Genomic DNA, 21,928 nt, shown 5'->3' on the forward strand with positions numbered 1-21,928 from the left:
AACTGATAACCTGTGATAATGAGGTTTCACGTTAATGCTGGGTGAATTTTGTGACACCTTTGTGAACGATCTCTGTCCCAAGCTGCCAGGTGTAAACTCAACACGTGAGACTTGAGATCAAATTGGCCCCCCCGCCCCCCAGCCCCTCCACCTCGTCTTCCCGGCTCTGTTCATTATCTGAGTGGAAGTTATGACTTGCTGTAAATGTGGATCTGACAGGCCGAGCATTAAAGTTAATTGTTATTGTATGAATGGATGATGATTATCGTCCGCGGAGTCGAGATGAAGGATGGGATTTAACTGCGTGACGGCCCACCTGCTGAGAGCCAATCACAACGCGGGAGGCATCCAGATAATGAGGATGCGTGTGGATGTGAGGTTTTACATGCGAGTCACGTGATGGGATGTCTGTATCTGGGTAACATATCCAGATAGGGAGCGCCAAAGTTAATGCAAGGTGAAAAGAGGGATATACGGAGAGGGAGATACGGGGGGGGGGGGGGATTTGTGAGTCTATATGGGGCCACAGCGAAGCACACAGACACACACATGTGCTCAGACGCGGCTATCGGAGAAGTTAAGTCGCGGGAATGCAGCCAGACACTCCAGTAATGTTTCTGATGAGCCGACAGCGGCCACATAAAGTGGAAGGCTCGGGGAAGAGGAGTGTGGCTGGATGAGCCACAAGAGAAATGGGACTGGAGGGGAGTCGTGAAATGGAATGGACATAAGGAAGGTTTGGCTTTCTCCCCCTGCGTAAAGCTTCACGTCTCAGTGTGTGAGTGTGTGTGCGCATTCATAAGCAGATGACACGTGATGGGACATTTCTAGAGTACAAAGGGTTTGGAGATGTGAATCAGAATTTTGGTGATGAATGACACGGACACACACACAATCGGTTTTGGGGCCGAACGCTGTGAACTGGGGGGGATTCTCTTGTAATTATGGGTCTATTCTCATCACTCCTCATCTGAAGGCTAAAGTGCTCTCTTGGCGCTCCCTTCTCCACTTTACTTTGATTGAAAAGACTCTCCAGCAGACACACACACACACACACGCACACACACACACACACACGCATATATACACACACGCGCATATATACAGTTTTATACAGATACACACATGAGCATACAAATGCACAGCGGAGACACGCAAACACACAACGCAGCTGTTGTGTTGTATAATACTTTTTTACGAGCGCACAATGCTCTCTTGGCAGCGCCTCGCCTCTCCAGAGTTCAAGCACCCTATAGTTGATATCCTGGGTTAACGCCAGAGTGAGTTACTGCTGCCTCTCTCTCTCTCTCTCTCTCTCTCTCTCTCTCTCTCTCTCTCTCTCTCTCTCTCTCTCTCTCACACACACTCACAGACACACACACGCATGCAAACCCTGAGCTTTGATTGTTCAATGCCCTTGCCAAATGTTTCACTGCAGTGGGGAACGGAGTACAGTCATTCCTCAAGTAAGTTCATTCTTTCTCTCACCTCGTCTCCACTTCTCCCCCCCGCCCCTCCGCTGTGTGCAATAAATAATCGGTAGGTGAAGCCCAATAATTAGCTGGTGCGGGCGTGTGAGGGCTATTGAGTTGAAGAAATGCCCATCGGTGTGAGATGATAGAGGGAAGGAGAGGAGGAAAGGGCAGACTGAGGGAGTAAAGGAGGAGATTAAAAGGTGATGGAGTTGTGCAGACGCAGCAGGTTTGAAAGCAGCCAAACAAACCCGGTGACCCCTCTCTCCTCGCCCCAGTGCTTTCCCCGCTCTGATGTTCTTCTCTTTTGGCAGGAATAAGACGTCTCCATCCCAGCCAGGCCCTGCCCATCCTCACTCAGCCTCACCTAACCCAGTCCCATTCCCATCCCAGTCTGGGCTGAGGGCTGTGAGCCAACCCCACCCAACTCAACTCACCCGGACCTGAGGCAATCTGGACCGCTGCAGGAGGCAAAGCATGGGGCCTCTGCTGCTCACGTGAGGCACTGGAAAACTTTTATAGCTCCATAATATTTCAAGCTCTCCCCTCTCTAGCTTTTTCTCTCTTCTTATGAAGCAGTCACATTCTTTCTCCATGTGCCCCAGATGTTGTGGTTTGGTCTTTATTGTAAAGTGCTGCCATTACTATCTGCAGTCTTCGCTGTGTTTTCCCCTGCTGCCCGTATCTTTCTCTTTCTCGCTGTCTCTTTCTCCATCTTCACCCCTCACACCCACTTCATCCTGCCCCCCCCCCCCCCCCCACCCCCAGCCCCACCATTCACTGCCTCCCCATCTCGCTGGCTTGCTGTAACAGAATCAGGGGCTTAGAGAGCAGTCGGCACTGAGATCCTCCACAATGCAAAGCAGATGTGTGACACACACACACACACACACACACACACACACACACACACACACACACACACACACACACGTGGAAGAAGGGCCTGGAGCATTTTGGGCCAGAGGGTGGAGAGAGAAGTAAGCAGAAACAGCTCTGTTGCTAGGTAACAGCCAAAATAAAACAGACTCTTAGAGCTGGAGTCTGTAGCTGAAACAGGCGGTTTGTCTCACACACACACACTGCAAACTGTCAAGACTAGAAAACAATGTTTTGATAGAGTCCTGGGAAAATAGTTCTGAACTTTAAGACTTTAACTTCAGTCACAGCTCTTAGGTTCTAGTTTCATGTTCAACACGTGTTTGTTTCAAATCAAATCAATAGAATAAGTTGTTGTTCTTGGCCCTCAGATGCTGGAGATGTCTCAGTGTGTGTGTGTGTGTGTGTATGTGTGTGTGAGTGACGAGAGCACCAGTCTGGAAATATGTGCATGTTCATGTCCACGTGTGTGTGTGTCTGTTTTTGTTGTGCAGATGTGTGTATCAGCGGAGGGTTGAGGAGTTCATGCTTGCTGGCACATGCAGGTGTGTGTGTGTGTGTGTGTGTGTTTCAACAGAGGAAATCTCCTACTGATTGAACTGTTTTCCAGCATGTCTATCATATGCAAAGGTCTCTGCTATCTTCCTGACAGAGGATGAGGAGCAGGAGTGTGTGTGTGTGTGTGTTTTTGTATGTGAAAATGGGTAGAGGTGTGTATGTGAAGCAAAGGTCAAAGGTCAGGGGTAAATGAAGAAAGGAGAGAAAGGTAGTGGTGGGCTGTTTATCATTGTCTGACAGCTTGTCCACCCAGTTTATTCTGTTTTCTGTCTCTATCTCTCTCTGGTCCTGTAGCAGATTTACCACACATGTTCACTTTGTTACTTTCATTAAATATGTAGAATGTTCCGTGAACCCTAACTCGCCTCCATTGAGGTTTGTTTCCTTGTTCCTCAGAGCGTCAACACTCTCACATGCTCTCTCTCTCTCTCTCTGCGCACACAGAAACTAAGGGTGTGTGTGTGGGGGGGGTTTCCTGGGAATAATGTTTAACAGGGAGAAATTGGACTGCGCCATCAATTTTAGCTCTTTGAGACAGACACTGTGGTTTACTCTAGATAGCAGCGCCAAGCCCCACAGATAAGAGCAGAGGCGCTTGGCCCGCTTGTGGGAAACATTAAAGCGCTCTCTTTGAACTTGACTTCTCTCTCTGTTTCTGTTCACCCCCTTTCTCACTGTGAGCCCAGGGAGCCATGTGTGTGTGTGCATATAGCCCAGACTGAGCCAAGGGGTTGAAAACTTTGAGGGGAGTCACGCGTCGTGTTTATTAGTGCTGCGATCGCTCGTAAGGTTTGTGCACTTGGAGTTGGAAACATGTTTATATGCGGTGTATGAAGTATGTGTATCTCACTCAACATGTAGGTCAAACGCACCGTACATTCTCTATTTAAACATATTAAATCTCACTTGTATGTATATATGTAAACTAGCATATATGATGAAAACACTGACACTTTTCTGGCATGACTACGTGACAGTTTACATACACCAAGAGTAAGAGTTTAAAGGAAAATGAACCTAAATCCTTTTATTTGTAGAATAATAACTCACAGGATTTATTCAGCGTTTTGGTTTGACTGCGATCTACAGTATACGTATGTTACCACTCACCTCCACTATTTGGATCTTACAGAACATTTGGAGATGTTTGGATGTCACTGTGGTGATGGATTAGTAATTTGCCCTCACACACACTTACACACGTGCATGTATGCACTCATGGTGCGCCCAAACACAAATAGACCCACCATGGTGAGTGCTGTGAGTAACTGTAGATTACAGAGCTGTCAAACTGGCTGCTGGAAGGAGGCAATTAGATCAGGAGATGTCTTGCTAATGGGCTGCCTGACCCCTGACACACACACACACACACATGGACACATGCACTTACACACACAAGACACGCACACACACACAAGCAGAAACTGAATTTCACTGTCACCCTCCTGAACCTTGCCTCAAACAAAAGCAGAGTACTGTTAAATTAAGGTTGCCTCTAGGCTCTGACACACACACGCACACACACACACTCATAGCAAGCAGGATATGCAGAGGCATGCACCGCACTAAGCCCTGACATACAGGTATGAAAAAGATTCCACTGGAAAACCACTGGAATACTCCAATGTTCCCAGGATCTCCTAACTATTAATAAACACAGTGTGTTTTGTCTGTGCATGCGAGTGTGTAGCAGGGAGCATATCTCTGTGGGTCTGTGAGGGCGCATGTGTGTGTGAACATGTGGATGTGTGCCTTGGCGTTCATATTAGACAGAGGAGTCATTGTGATATGGTCGTATCCCTCTAGGCGCTGGAATCTGGCACATTGTCTTCTTCGGAAACTCAAACCGTTTACAACTCTCGACTTGTTTTGATCCTTTCAGAAAATTCCATTTCCTGCAGTCGTTAGGGGAGTGACTTTAGTGAAGCCTTTAAAGGAAAAACCTCATTATAGCTTCAGTGTAACGTGGTTTGGCTGGAGGGTCGGTGCCAGCCTCCCTGCTGTAACTCTGTTGATGGAGTAGTGAGTAGTACAAACATTATAATAGGGGAATCAGGATAGAGCGTGAACCTTTAACCCAAGAGTTGCTGTCCGAGCCTGATGCATACCATAATATTTTGAGTCTGAGTCTGAGCCCGGTCCGAAGAATTCCTGTCTGGCCCAGAGAGTCTTCAATCTAAACCCGACTGGACCGCAGCAAACATTGAGCTCATCCCAGCCTAAATAGTGGCTAAACTCCGGCTTCTATCACGCTGCCACCTTTGACCTAAAACATGAAATTGTGAACCCGACCCGAGCCCGAAGTGTGTCTCAGAGATGACATCAGAAAGATTGAAAGAGGTTGAAAAGTCAGGTGAAGGGGTTTCTCCTTTGCCACAACGAATGACCGAGCAAGTCGCCTGCTTGCGGCTTCGCTGTTCACTTCAGTCTCGCTATTCCAGCTTACTTCTGTGTGTCGTGTATAAATGGGTGTCGTGCATACATACACACAGATGTGAACGCTGGGTTTGTGTGTCAGAAAGAGAGCGAGAAACACATTTTTGTGTGTGACAGAGGGTGGCCTGTATCTGTAGCGTGTGACACACAGTGCTCTCTCTGCAGCACCCAGGCCACAGCTTAGGGCCTCGTGCCAGGGGACAGAATAGCCTGTCTGTTTCCCGCCTCTTACTGAACGCTGATTGACAGCAGTGCTTCTTTGTGTGTGTGTGTGATTGTGTGTGTGTGTGTGTAAGTGTGTGTGTCGTATTGACAGACAGACAGAAGCGCAGCATATAGCACGGGAAGGGGAATGTGAAGAAGTTCCCCGCAGAGAAAAGCCTTCCTGCCTTCTGTCACTCAAGTAACAGTATGTATATCTGCTTTATCTGGCTCTGCTGCCATGTGTGTTCACTATACCACACTCAGCGTATACATTTACCAAAAGGCACATTTACATGGACACAGATGGACTGGTGTGTGCATTTTCACAGACCAGTCAGTCTCCATTTAAATAAACATTTCCGCCACAGAATAGATTGTGGTTTATTTATCCTGGGTGTCAAATGGCCCGCGCACACACACACGCACACGTTTCAGCTGTCATGTTTCTAGAGTGTCAAGTTGTGAAGAGCAGAAGTAGCTCCCTGACTCCTGACCTCGTGCGGTCCCTTTGGGTCATTAGGGCTACAGACTTATAACATCTGAGATTTCAGCATTAAGACGCAGGAAAGGAGGGGATCCATGAAGGAAGTGTTACAGTGAGGAAGACCCAAGGTGGAGTTGTGTGTGGGGAATCTGAAGAGAAATTGGCGGTCTGTGGAGGAGACCTCATAAAGACAAATGTGACCTGAAGTTCTTTTATCTACCTTTGTTGAACACACTTATTGTAAGTCGCTTTGGATAAAAGCATCTGCTAAATGATCGTAATGTATTGTAATGTAACACGTGGTTGCTTACAGGAACAAAGTACAGCATATAGGATGTGGTTGAATTGCAGAAGTTGACAGAGATAAGAAACCACAGCCAGAGATAGAAATGTAGAAGGATCTGCCCAGCCTCTATTTACTGCATCATTTCAGAAGAGGAAGAGAGTCTGTGAATTATCTTGGCAAGCTACGGTCTATTAGTCCTGAGCTTATTAACATAAATGTGTGCTTTATCTACAGGCCTAATTTGTCAACGCAATCACTGCATTCATAGATAAAGAATGGCCTTCTGCAGATGTGATCATAGTGGACATACATGACTATGCACAGAGGATGCAAGGGACAAGATAAGACGAGATGAGACCATCCACGAAACCCTAGACTGCTCACACATGCTCAGACCCCCTGCTGACCAGCCTGCTCTTTGCAACAGGGCTGAGTTGTGCTGTGCAGCCTCTTGGTGTCAACATCCTGGGCGATGCAGCCCGCTCGCATTCCAAATACAACGAGAAACCAAAGAGAGAGGATGTGTGATGTACCCAGTAGCAACAAAATGGTGAATGGGAAGTTCATAAATAGATTAGAGAAATTATGGTCTGGGCTGAAAAGTGATTGCGCGGTGAAACAGGGCAGTCAGAAAAGGCTACCAAGCTCGTAAAAAGCTTATAGTTTAAATTAGAACTTGGGTTGGTTAGGGTTGAGGTAGACTGTATGAGCCCCTTTGTGCTTATGCAGCAAGGAAAGAGCAGCAAACAGAGTTTACCACGTCACGCTGGTGCCACTCATGTGCCAGCAACAGCACTCAAGGGTCAAACAGAGCAAAACACAGTGTACAAAATGTGCTGCATGTGCTTTCTTAATCATGAAGTCTAAGGGAGCAGAGAGAAAGAAGACAGGAGAGATGATGCAAAGTGTTTGGAAGTGAAGAGAGGCTAAATGAAGTAGGAACAACAGAAATTGGACACATCACCCAGGGCAGCTGATCCTAAACCAGCCCTGCACCCTGCACCAGGGCCCCAAACAGTCACTGGAGGACTTAGGCAGAATCCCCCACAGACCCATGATAGACTGCCTGACTCTGGATAACACACACACACACGCACACACATACACAGAGATGCACGCAGTACAGAAATAACACTGATCTGGGGTATTACCATACACACTCTCTGCTCCAAGAACATCATCTCACACACGACAGTGCTGAGTTACAGTTATATCAGCCAGCAGTGATATATGACTTTACCACATGCACCGTTTCACCCTTTCAACCTCCATTGTCTGCTCACTGATCTCACCATCCACCACGTCTCGCCTTCCTGTCTTGTTTCTTTCTCTTTCACTCTCTGTTTCACAAGCATCCAAGGTAACACATAAAAAATTAAGTTCTCTGTTTCCTGAAAGCTGTCTGTTCCCTCAGTGCTTCTACTTTTGAAGGGAAAGGTCAGCATCTAGTCCCTGACACACCTCTCACAACAGAGCTGATGTGCCTGGGTTCCCCTCTGTGTGCACTGAGGCCCCCCTGCAGCAGAGAGGGGCTTTCTCCCACACCCTTTCCCCTCAACATCTGCATGGTTCTCTCTATTGGGGGTTTCCTCAAACACACAATCAAACACAGCCTGGTAAAGTAACACATGCGTGAAATTTATGATTTTGATTCGTCACCTTAGAAACCTGAATGAAATCCCTAAACGAGATCATTGCTCAGTCGTAGAGACCTCTCAGTTCAGTTCAGTTCAGTTCATCTCAGGCAGTTGCGGTTGTACTTGTTGAAGACAAGTTCTCAACCCAGCATAGCAATGTGAGAGACCATTTCTCAACCTACACCATCGTACGACTTGTCTTCATAGGTGGGAAAACACCTGCGGGAGTACATTCTCTGGTTTGGGGTTGGCGGTGTTACAACAGCAGAACAAACGTCTTGATTTAACACTTGAGCTGTCTAATTTCCTGGCACACAACTCCACCATAATTAATACCCAGGACCTCATTTGGCCTCTGAGTACTTGGCTGGATTCATTCCATTAATAATCTGTAGAATCAAATCCAGAACTATTTTAATACATCTGTTCTTTGAGTTAGAGCTTAAACTATTTTTTATTGTGGAAAATGTATTTTATGCCTTCTAGATTTTGGCTGTAGTTCAATTTCATGGGCTTTGTGCCTATTATGCCTCAAACATGCAAACTCAGTTGGATCTAAATCAATACAGCTTTATATCAAACGGATTCCTAAAACATACGCCAAAGTTAGTGGGGCAGCAAAGAGAAATATAACACAATAAAAACTTTTAATATAATCCAATAAAGCTGGATAACACTACACTACACTACACTACACTACACTACTACTACTTTCTTGTATGCTCACATTTCTCATCAGCCGTTTGTACAGTTTTCTAGGACACCTTTGAGAGCGTAGTTAAGCTAATAGGTATGACCTGAATAAATGCAAGTCATTGCTGAGGGCGCTCCTCATCACCTAACTAAGCCAGTTCAGCTTGTGTGTGCAAGTCTGACAAGAAAACTGAGAGCAAATGTTGTCCAAGTCGAGCAATACTGAAAGTGAGTCACGTACTAAATGAACGTGAGCTCCATAAGCCTCAGCCAGCTAACGTTGTTGTAAGCATTAACACTGTCACTCAATCGAGACCATCTGCAGTCATATTGGTCAACTCCCAAGTGCTATATCTGTGTTCAGATGTTACCAGATAAACTTTACCAAGAATCCAGCCTCACAATTTTCAAATTTGCACTGCTGTTCTCTGAAGAGGAGCAGGAAGTGTGATGGTATCGATCTCTAGTTCCCTCTGTTAACAGGTTACATGAAGTGATCGGTGTTTTCCTGTAATTCCTAATTCAGATTGCGGCTCTGTTAAACACGTCTCTGAGGGCAGATTTGCTCCGTCATGATGGCTGCTCAGGATACACGATCTCCTCTGCAGCATGTGGCCACCGCTGGTTTCTCTATCAGGTCAAGTCTGCTGTCTATTTCCAGTCGACCTGCTGTGACAGCTCGCTGCTGTATACGTGGGTTACGAGACTCGGGGCTGCCAGAGCGGAGGGAGAGGAGGATGAGGAAGATGAGTGTGGGGTTTCCTTGGAAGCTCCCAGCTAGACATCTGCTGCCGTCGCTCGATTACTCGTCACCTTCCCACCCCTCCCTCCCTCCTTCCCTCCCGCCCATCGCTCTGTCCATCTCTCTCCTATTTTCCCCCTTTTGGACGCGATGTCTCAGAGATGGCTCTTTGTGGTAAGTAGCAGCACTCTACTGAATAATTCAAAGAGCCAGCAGGGACAGGCAGTGGATTAAAGTCCTTGCAGATGAACAGGAGGAGAATGAGGAGAAGGAGGGATGAAGAGGAGATTTAGGGGGATTTTTTTTCCATTATTCATGAGGAACTGAGGGGACCCTCAGTGGGGAAAATGAAAGGGAGGCGAAAGCAAGTAGTGTACCATGTGACCATCGGGAGATCCCTGAGCAGAGTCGGTCACCTGACTGACTGACTGGAAATGCACCCTGCAGCATGAGAGCAATTCCCAGAAGTGTGTGTGTGTGTGTGTGCGTGAAACCATGCCTTCTGTCCTTGGCACTGATACCACTCACACAACAGGACTGGCAGTAAAACAAATGAAATGCTTACGGTGATGTAATTATACGGCCCATCAAGCACAAGAGCACCTTTTATATTTGACATTTATCATTTCAGTTTCAAAAAAATGCATCACTATTTCAGGGAAGAACAGGCCACATCTCACACACACACACACACACACACACACACATTCCCACACAGAGTAAAGAGTCCCAGAGCACAACACTGTTCAGATGTTAGTCTGTGTTTCAGCACTAATAGCTGTGAAGAGGATTGAGTGTGTATCGGAACTGTGCCCTTAAACTGGAAGGTGCAGGAAGCATTGTTAGTGTGACTGATCACAGCTTAAACCAGGGTAATTCTGCTGCTGCTGCTGGACTTTCAGCCCAGCTGTCTCCCGCCTACTCTGTCGCACATAAGATCTCACTTTCACACATCAAAACATCCAGTTTGTCATTTACAGTTCATTGTGTTTACACTTCTGTAACTGGAGGGGGATTTGATCAGAAGTCTTTGCTGGGAAATGTATAGAATATTTGACTGAAGGATGGAGCCATGGTGTTGTGTTTTAAACCTTCCAGTGGCTACTAGTGGGTGTAGAAGTTGAATCAGTAAAGCTTCATCTGTGGTGTTTTGTAGTTTGAGATTCTATACTCATACTTAAAGAGGACATACTGTGCTTTATTGTCACCTTCCTCTTTTTAAACTGCAATGTAGTAGTAGTATCGAAATCACAATGTAACATACAGTGGGTTACATAGCACACACACCCATGGCGTATGGGGCTATGGAGCCAGCATCCAATCAGAGCAGAGCTGGCTTTTCAACGGGAGGCCTTAAAGAGACAGTACCTCATACAGCTATCACTCTTTTTGCACTGTTGTGTTACTTTGCATATAAGAGGAGCACAAAAGTAAGAACATGGAGATTTCAACATTCAATGAGCAGTGATTTAGGATTTCGCACCAGCTTTGGTTGAACTCTGGGTATTCTCTGCCAGCGGTGGGGGCATTTTTTAGTCCTCTTATTAAAACAGAATCCAGTCACTTCTGTATTATTCACTCAACCTTGTTGTATGACGCATTAGAAACTCATCATTACACAAAACCTGTGTTGGCTATTGTTCTCAGAAAGTGATGACAGCCAGATTGTGTGATATATAACAACCTGCTGTCTGATATAATCTATAGTGTAAATCAGTTTGATGGTTTTACTATAGTGAACTTTACGTGCTGCTCCATGGGAAGTAACATGCCGACCTTTCCTCAGCCCCCCCGAGTCTCCATCATTCACAATCTACATATTTCATGCTACGGCTCATCCAGCAGCATTCAAAGCCCTCTGCATTTGGGGAGTGTGACTAAATAAACATATTTAAACCATAACTGCACAGTTCGTTGATGGACTTTATGGCCCTGTTCGGCGCACAGCACCTTCAGTCTTTGTAGTGGTGGATGAAAAATGCATTAGGCATGAAATGACGTTAAATACTTTCCATGCGCACACGTTGGTTTGTGTTCCCCGGAGGACGTCCACACGTTAGTTTATACGTCCCCTGTGGGAATCTGGTGTTTGCTTTAGTTCCGGGTGGGTTGTGCTCTTGGTTTGTGGGTCGGCATTTTTGAGACCAGTAGCACCAGAACAGGACCAGACCAGGTCAAGCGGCGTAAAAAATGACTTCTGTGTTTTTAAAAAGAAGCTCTGTGGCAGCTGCTCGCATTTTTTATGTCAAATAACAGCTTTGAAAGGAGTAAGTCAGCAGTAAACAAGACCGTGTTGAATAGTATGGGGCTTACTGAAAATCCACAAATCCAGTGTGAGTTTCAGAACAACGACTCATGTTTCAGTGCATCAATAATGAAGAGTGGCGTGACAGGCGCAGACCTCTAAAACCACTGACCTACCGTGACCAAATCTGGGCCAACATCACTCATACAAACACAAGACTGGAAACAGAAGTGTTCTTCAGTGTCCACCATCAATCACACACACAACAAGCAGGGATTCATTTTATTAAAATGTATTTCATGCCATTTTAAGATATCTATGTTTCTCCCCTCATCTATCTCATTTTCTCTCTCCCCCTCTTGCTCCCTTTCTCTCTGTAATATAATTGAAGTAAGCCGCTCCTCTCCTATGTAACCCAATGCTCATCCCACAGCACTAAAGTGTCGTTTGGGCTACAGCTTAAGTACTCGGTGTGCTCTGAGCTACGCTCTAACTCTTAATGATCAGTAGAAGCCCAGATTAGATGGATGAATAATTCATCTTATTGCTTTAAATGCAGTTTGTGGTAAAAGACAGTTATAAATCCTATTAGATTCTCTCTGACCTCTAACCCTGTTAACGTCGCCGTTATGGCTTGAGGAGGATCCTGCTATGACAAACATGATGGAGTGCAGAGGAGTTCAAAGTATTAATCTGGATATTTACAAAAGATTCTAATATATCTACATCTAGGGAGGCAGTAGTCGAGTGGGTAGAGCTTCCGCTTAGGAACCGGAGGGTTGCCGGTTCGAGTCCCTGCCGAGGTGCCCCTGAGCAAGGCACCGAACCCTCAATTGCTCCCCCTTCTGCGAAGGCTGGTAATGTAAGTCGCTTTGGATAAAAGCGTCTGCCAAATGATCGTAATGTAATGTAATGTAATGTAATCTCCACTCCCCTCCCCCACCCTCTCAGTCTGTCTCCTTGTTGAGAGTTAATTTGCTGGACCCAGTGAGATGAGGACTCTTCAGTATTCCTCCCAGGACTCAAGGACAAGAGAGACCACATAGGGAGGTGGACAGCACGATTTACATATGTGTGTGTGTGTGTGTGTGTGTGTGTATGTGTCATGGCCCCACGGTGTGTTGTAAGTCATTCTAAAGGAAAGTCATTTCTAATGGAAAAAGAAATTTGCCAAATTATATTCAGAAGCACAAAAGATGCAGGCAGGTATTAATATCACAGTAACGTGTTTGGTTTTCAGTTGTACATTTACACACATTACATTATATTACATTTATATACATTATATATATACATTATATACATGGTAGTATTAAGAGAGAGAGAGAGAGAGAGAGAGAGAGAGAGAGAGAGAGTGTGTGTGTGTGTGTGTGTGTGTATATGTGTGTGTGTGTGTGTGACGCTCACTCTTCTGTGTCCATTGGGGGTGGGGTTAACCTGATGATCTCACACAGTGGATGATGCTGTCTAAAGGCAGGTGAGTCATCATGCGATGCTGTGGCCATCTTACGGGAACACAGACTTGCTCACATCAGCTCCCCTGCAGCTTTATCTCCTGCTGTACAGAATGCTGCATCATCTCCTTGTCCTCCCTCTCCCTCCACCTCTTCCTACCAGCTTGTCTCATTTCCTCCTTCACCTTCATCTTATACTACTTTTCTCTGCTTTCAACCTTTACTTCCTTCCTTATTGTTCTCTCATCCTTTTCAGCTCCTTTATCCTGTTTAATTGATGCTTTCCTCCTCTCCTACTCCTCCTACCTCCTTATTAATGAATTCAATACAATTTTCAAATCAAATATGTATGTATGTATGTTGGCAACATTCATTACAGTGTAAAATTGAACACCAGACAGTTGAAAGCTTTGTTGTCTTTTACAAACTATAACACATTAGAATCCACCGCCCACACATCTGGTTAGACACGTCCATAAAATACAAGACAAATAAGCGAGTGTTTAGCCTGCATCTGTGTTTCACAGGCTGAGGGTGTTGCCAGGCTTTAAAAATACAGAACCTAGAACGACCTGTTTTCACTCAGTGTCCTCAGTGATACCGTAGCAATGGAGGGAAGCAGTGGATCAGTGTGTTTTTGCACACCATTACACAGATCTCTGTAATGTGCAGTTCTGATAGTTTCTGGTCATTGGCGAAAATCTTGCTAGCATTCCTAACTAGCTACAAACTAGCACTGCCGTCTTGTTTTGTTTTCAAAAGTGACAAGATATATATATATATATAAATATATATATATATATATACGTCACATTTCACAATTACTGGAAATGTGCAGTGTAACTTAAACTCTATATGGTAGAAGTTTAATCATGAAAATGTGATTTTTCCGAGCCTTCAGACTGCTACTATGTGGCTAGCTTGTAGGCTGGGCTCAGCGGATATAAGTAATGAATTCATTTAAAACTGATATATTGTGTGAAATTAGTAATTAGTGTGGTAAGTAATTCTACAACAAACAGAGTAATGCATTGTTAATGGAATAAACCATACAGGGCGATGGTGACACTGAGGCACAGCTAAAAGCAAAGAAGATTTTAGAAAATAGAGCCTCAATGAAAATTAGACCATGTAAATCTCTGTATGTTCCCTCTAAAAGAGTTGAATGAAGGAATCCGATCAAATGAAATGTGCAGTGTGGTAAAGCAGCTTATTCTTTCCTCTGACAGGTTCACACAAGGACATCAAGTATCAAAACAAAGGCAAGTAGATATACATGTAAAAAAAAGACACAAATAATTGAATTGTTTTGAATGAAAAGCTCTTTTGCTCAGCACCCAGAGGTGACTCCTCTGCCCTCAGCCTCTGTCTTTGTCCTCTGCATGGCTCTGATGTCTTATTATTGCCTTTGCACTGCTGCTTGTTTTATGCCCTTCATCACACAGCAGTAAACACCAAAGAGAGGCCGTCTGCTGGTTTGTTTTTTTAATTAGGTAAATGGACTCTGGTCTGCTGGACGAGACAGAGAAATCACTCTCTGGACTGCGGCGCTGTCATAATGATTTCTTAAATTAATGAGATCAACTAAACGTTATTAAAATTGTTGCCATGCAGTAGATTATGTCTGCTTTACCAACCGCTGTTTTATTTTGGGTGTCTTGAGTTTCCAAAGAGCAGAGTCGGCAGATGCTGATGCCAAAAGGGAATCCACCTAAAGCCTCCGCCTTACCTGCAATCTGACTCTCACACAGCCACAGAAGGTGAGGCCTGGGTGCGTTCGGCTTGCGGGGAACTTGTACTGCTTGCCTTTCCAGGGAGGATCCCATAGACACAACAGCAAACTTGCCCTCAGACAGACGAGTATTATCGGTTGTTATTATTGAGGATAATTATGGCAGATAATTATATCTATTAGCTATGTTGTGTCTTAGCCGCTCCAATGTCAATATTATTTCAATTCCAGTCCTGAGAGCACGATAGTCCCATGGGAAGAGAGTGGATCAGGGGGGCCATGAGAGCAATCTGGAGCAGATGCAGCACAGTTAGACGCTTTAATTTCCTCTGGATTAGTGCTGTTATGATGATATCTGTTATTCAACAATACACTTCAGTTATGTGTAAAAAAATATATATTAGTAACATTAAATTGAAGGCAAAACAAAACGCACACTGTTATCCACAAATCCCTTGTTTTACATGAATTCTTCTGACTGTTGAATGAATGTCTGCAACTGAAATGTACATTTTCCAGCCATGAACTCACAGAAGGCTTTTGTCTGCTGCAGGTGTTGAAGTATATGAGACTGCTCTAAAGAGCGTTTCATTCTGCTACGGGCCCCCAGAGGCCCCGGGGCCTGGTCCAAGAGAAAGACCAGAAGCTGTTTAAACTTCCTCTGCAGTTGCTTTCGATGGAACACAACTTCAAAAACTGTAAGTCAGGGCTGAAGACAGCCATAGTAACACGCAGCACACACACATACACACACACACACACACACAAACTTTACAGGTGTCATGATTATCCGTTATTTTGCCAAGTTTTGGACATGAGGATGACAGTTTGGTAACAAGGCTCTGAATTAAGCACTTTTAAATGGTTTAAATATAGTCCTGCGGTGATGCTTAATAAAGTGGGTGGTGTGTGTGTTTGGTTGGTGGGTTGGTGGTTGATTAGGCTGGGGGGGTTATTAGTGCCTGTGTGTGTTTGGCAGAGCTGTAATCCTATGTTGTCTTGGTAATGTAATCTTTAGCTGTCATGTATATCACCGCTGCAGGAAGAGATTTTGACTAACCTGAAGGAAAATCCTCCTCTGGTGTAAACACTTTGGTCATGCCGAGGCTCTGCTGCATCCTTATCACACTGAAAAATATCCATGGCATTTAAACGTTTAAGTTTAATTCCAAAATTACCTTTAAATGCTGCTTGCTTGCTGATTTAGCACAAAAGCACATGGGTTAGTTAGTTAGAGTCATTATGGGAGCATTTAATGCTTTATTTAGACATTCACATTATGCATTTGCATGTTAGATTCAGTTTATTGGTCTTTGGGGAGATCTGTTTAGTGTGTGTGAAAACAACTGTGTAACGGTTGTTGAGGCTGATGAGAGCCAAGTTAAGGGTGGAACAATTACACCAATGACATAATTGTAAAATGTTACATTGTGAGAAGATGTGGACGATAAGGGAAGAAGTCCCTTGTTACAAACGTGAAAGTGACATTAATTGGATGATGAATGATTCCCTGTTGTAGACTCACCAGTACAAGCAACAGAGAGGTCATGGGGTTCATTCTTTCAGACTTTACTCAGCAACACATTCTGTAATATCTCAAAGTAATACCATGCAGCTTTGAGTAACTGTTGGACGATTCACCATATTGTTTATAAGAATACACTCCAGCACCAGACGGAGTGCAGTCAACAGGTAACGCACATCACTGAGCTCTGAGAATGGCTTGTGTTGGCGTCTCTGAAGCCTGTGGAGTCACACCACTGACCTTTCCTGTTATGGAAATGTAGCGCTGGCTGTTCTAGGCCCGCAGCCACACGCTGCTTGTTTGAATGGCCGCACTGGCTCGATTTTTCTGCCTGCCTCTTTCCTGAAGACTGTGCTTGTACTGTTTGTGTTGCTACATGAATACATTTTTGTGGAGTATTGTTTAAGAGAATGGCACAAAGCGTTCCCTTTTTATGTATTCCCTTGCTTTATTTTGGCAGCCTTGCACTGTTTTGTTTGAAAATGAACTTGAATGTCCACATAATGCACGATAAATACCATCTGCTTCTATCTCTGCACATGTTGGTGTATAACAGTTGATTTAGGGCTCCAAAAGTGGAGAGAAAATACACAATTCTATTTAGAGAGAGTGAGGTGGTTGTGCTGCAGTGGATTTCATGGTTCTGGCCTCCACAGAGCTTCCCTCTCTCTGCCTGTCACTCTGATTAGGGGCTAAACTGGGCCAAATGAAGTGACATGTTTTGCTTTGCAATGAAAACAGAGCTGTGCTAATACATGCACGTGGAGCTGGAGAGTCAGAGCAGCGGCCCGCGCTGCACACTGGGTCAGCAGTAACGCTTTGTCCTGCATCATCTGGAGTTTCCACATGTGATGTGATTATAAAGCAATTTGCTCTCTGACAATCCGACCCAAGAAAAACACCTGCTTTATTAAAACCAAACACATTACATCATTCAGCCCAGAAGACATAGAACCCTATGGTTTATCAGCTCGACTACATCACATGGATGGATTATTCTACACAAATAGAGGTTTTAGAGGTAAATCACAGCAGCAACGAATATGATCCTTATCATGACGTACAGCAGCACTCCACCAAATACTCCTATGTTTTTATTTCGCTAATAATGTCGAGTGAAAGGCTTAAATGAGCAGAACTGAACATGGTGTTTGGATTATTGGAGATACCATAATTGCATAGCAAAGTAATGCACATGGAGGCACGTTCATGTGATGTGTAGGTACAAATCCAGCAATCGTTTCTCTTATTTTAATCATAGTTTTTGTTGTATGTTGTAGCACGGAGTTAGCAGAAGTATCACAGACTTCCTCCAATGTTAAACTGAACTTTTTGGATAGAAAAACGTTGTGTTTAGGAATGATAAAGCCTGAAACCCCGGGGGAACTGCAGTGTGTTGTCTGCATAGAAACCGAGCAATCTTGTAAAACAAATATTTTTGGATTCATGTGGTTTTACCATCAGAGAAGTGGGTTTAATAAATATGGCATTTTTGTCTCTCCGCTGTATTCTATAAATACAAGATTTTAAAGACAACAATTTCAGCAAAAGTTTGGCCACAAGAAAGCCCCCTAAAGCTCGGGATTATATGACGGGACGTAAACAAAGATCAGTCATTCAGGGCTGTCAGGAATAGGTTTCACAAACAACTTGCCAGGAGGAATTTGCATTAATTTGGACTAAATATACGCTTGAGTTGCCATGCAGCTTAGCCATGCTGAGGCTTGTGACGTGTCCCATTGAGAGGAACTTCCTCCCTGAAAGCCTTTTTAGAGAATGGCCATCATTTGTATGAAATTAACATAGATTGTTGAGATTTAAAGCCATATGAGAGACTAACCGCTGCCACATAAACACTAAGCTGCAGTGTAGATCGAGGAGAAATAATGTAATGTGTAATGTAAGTATGTAAATGTAATCTTTTGGTTTTTCTTCGCTGGAAGCAGAGAATCTCCTCAAGATGTCCTACACACCAAAAGAGAAAGAGTCTTGTGTTACGCCTCTCTTATCCACAGGCTCTTGGGTCCCCAGGTGGTGAGTCCACACTTGAGCGAGGGTTTCTTTGCCCGGTGGTGTTTCTCTCTACGAGCCTGGGATACCCCCTTACCTCCCTTTGAAAACTGGAAGCTCTGAGTAAGACACACCTATTTCGTTTAAATATGCAAAACGGGAGACTTCTTCTGTTTTCTTTACGCTTCACTCGACATTCGCTTTCTGTCTTCGTCCCCCCACCTTCGTTCTGTCTCCCTTCCTCAAAATATGTCCCCTTTGCCCTACATGTGTTCTGTATGTTCTGTTTCAACCACAAATATGCTACAGTTGTTCCAGCACTTTCATATCAGTGATTTTCACTGATTGTGTTCCACCAAGGTCAAACAAGCCGAGACAAACGTTTTGTTCTTAAAATATTCTGGCCTAAAGGGAAAAGAAACAACTAGATAACATTTCTTCTTTTACAATTGGTTCTGTGCAACAATGCTATGTTCACGTTTTCCAGATTCTTCTACATTCCTCAGCGCTTAATCTCACACCCAAACTGTAACAGAACTTAAATGTAATAGAGCTACAAAAACTCTACATGTCATGTGGTTTGTTACAAGACATAAGTCAGAACTGCTGCTAATTACTATACTATTATAAAAATGTAAATGTAACCAAATTCACCAACTTGCACATGTTGATCTATCTGGGGAAGAGAACAGTTTCAGTGAGATCAGTGTCTTACTTTTGAAGAAACTGACAATATTGACCAACGCCCTATCTTGAAATGTTAATAATTCCTGGCTCTGCCCCAAAGCCACACCGGAATGTAACGGGCTCTTCCTCACCCTTCCATCAAGTTTCATGAAAATCCGTTCAGAACAACCCAAGCAGTGTCATCAATAAAGTGAAATCTAAATTCTATATGTCCTTATCTCCAAAGTAGCTATGGTTTAACATGGATGATTAGCAGAAGATAGTACTGGTCTGGAGATATTACTGTTATTCCTGTAATCATGCAGATCCGATGTCACCTCTCCAACAGATCACGTGGGAAAAGCTCAGACGAGATTCTGTCTGTTTGGTTTTAAAATACAGGGTGAACCAGAAATAGCACACATCTGCTGCTAACTGTCATGTTTAATGTCTGTTGACATACAGTATCTATCAGTGTTTGTTTATGAGTTGAATTTAGAAACAGCTCGTGATTATTTGAAAAATGAGCCGTGGCGTTCTGCGGACTGTGGAGGCAAACTCGCCGTACATGGACTTCCAACACATGATATAAAATAGTCACAAACACTCCTCCCCCACATTAGGTTTCTAGTATTTATTAGTCTCAAAGTGACAAACCCTAGGCGAACGTTAGGCAGGGATTTGTCTCTGACTTGGCCTACTTACGCCAAGAACACAAAAGTCTAAATCTGTTCTTTCAACGCTGCCTCTGTGTGCTTCTCATCACAGACAGCAGAAACTCCAGCTCTGGTGCCAGGCCACTAATGTGTGTCTTTAACAGGCATGTGCACGTGCATGTGTGTGGGCATGTGTGCATTTTTGCATATGGACACTTTAAGGAGGGTGTTATTGAGTTCAGAGGAGCCGAGCGGTTAGATGAGGAGAGATAAAGCAAAAGCTATTTCTCTGTTAGGGCAACGGTAACTTTGAGCCTTGAGTTGGAAGTTGGCATGGGACTATTGTGTGTGTGTGTGTGTGTGTGTGTGTGTGTGTGTGTGTGTGTGTGTGTGTGTGTGGTGTGAGAGTAATGGCAAATGGGGGGGTTGTCTCAGAATTGCATTAGCTGTGCCCTTATAAAGAACAGGATATACTGTCCTCACACTGAAATGCCATATTAAACAAACACCAAGCGGTGGGTGGTGAGATAGTGTGTGTGTTTGTGTAGTTGTGGGGGTGTGTGTGTCTGCTACTTTTGCGGTACTGGCTTGGATGTGTGCAGCAGAGAGATGGCGTGTTCTATCTGTGTGTGTCTGGCTGTGTGAGGCCTTCAGGAGCTGCCGTGCTCTGGATGTAAAAATAGAGTGAATACACTGACATGTGGGCTCTATGTGGACAAGAGACAGATGAAGTCAATCCAATCACCTTTGAGTGCTCATAGCACGATGGTTAATATCTAATAAAGCCTTTAAGTACAATGCAGGACATCAGCCGCCAGTGGAATACTTATGTGGCATTGATTATATCTGATTCACGGTGTAAACAGATGAATAGAATCTTTAAACAACTCCACTGAAGCTGCTCTACAAACCCTGACTGTGCTTCTCCATCTCAGTCTGGATAATAATAATAATAATAATAATGACTTCTGGGAATACCTCAATCCTGCTTGGAATTTGAATGCATTTAACGAGGTTGAATTGTTTAAGTTTCATGAGCGTTTTAATGTTACTGCAGTGCCACATTCCAAAACAAACTTTAACTATCCTGCCTCCAATCTGAGCAGCATCAACACAATCTTTGCTCCCTGTTGTGGTATAGTTACATGTTTCTTTGTTTAAAGTACAGAATGGGACTAACAGGTCTATCATGAGATACAAATAGAGACAAAAACTAGAAATATAAAAAGCTCAATAAGTGTGAATCTCTTTACAGCAGGAAGAGCCGCTGGTTGTGTTTCCACTCCGGAAAAACAAAAGCGCAAAACGTTCCGATGCAAATCATCATTGTTTCCATTAAGTGACGTTTGATGCAAATAAGGTTTCCACTATCGGGGAATTATTCATCATTACAGCCTCTAATCTGTCTGTGTTTCTTGAGAAGCGGAGGTGACGACCCGCCATTCATTTATCAGTGGCTAAGTGTACGGCGACGTCGTGTTCTCGTGTTCATCATTCAACCGAAAACTGAATCATGTCAGCGTTACTGAAACTGCTGACATCAGAGCTGAGTGAAGGAGCTGCAGGCTAACATGTCATCCGTCTGCTCTCCTGTGTGTCTGCAGCACAGACGTGTTCATTTGTTTCACTGCTTTCTGTTTGTAACTTCAGGCTCAAACTCTTTCTGTATGCAGATCCTCCCGCGGTTCTCGATCAATTCTTCCATTGCACTGTTACTTTCTGTTTCATAAAGACGTAACTGAAGGAAAGATCTCCTCTTCTTTCTCGTCTTAGCTCCACACAAAATAATCCCTCACCCACAGAAACAAAAATCCTACATGACCACAAAGTCACTGAGTCTGTTTCCATTCCATTTCTGTGAATTACTCCTTTATCAACTCACCACAACATCCAACTTTTTATGGATTTTCTTTTCATTTGATCGTTTCCATTATCTATTTTCAAAACCAGTGTGCTGCTGCTACACATCTCTCCTCCTCTCCTCCCTTTACCTCCTTTCTCTCTCTCTCTCCCTCCCACCCTCTCTCTCTCTCTCTCTCTCTCTCTCTCACTGCTCTCTTCACGTTGCTCTTAAGGTCACAGTTCAGTAGAACAGCATGTGTGTGCCTCACTCCATCAGCTCCAAGCAGCTGGCCCAGGTTGACCCCAGTGGTATGGCCTGGTCACACACACATACACACATACACACACCATCAAACACAAATGCCTGCTCGTATGGATTGACGCAAATCCTGCAATGACATTCATAG

Source organism: Genypterus blacodes, unplaced genomic scaffold, assembly GCF_046128005.1.
Source record: "Genypterus blacodes isolate CSIRO-AG114 ecotype Tasmania unplaced genomic scaffold, CSIRO-AGI_Gbla_v1 ptg000058l_1, whole genome shotgun sequence".
Lineage (NCBI taxonomy): Eukaryota > Metazoa > Chordata > Actinopteri > Ophidiiformes > Ophidiidae > Genypterus > Genypterus blacodes.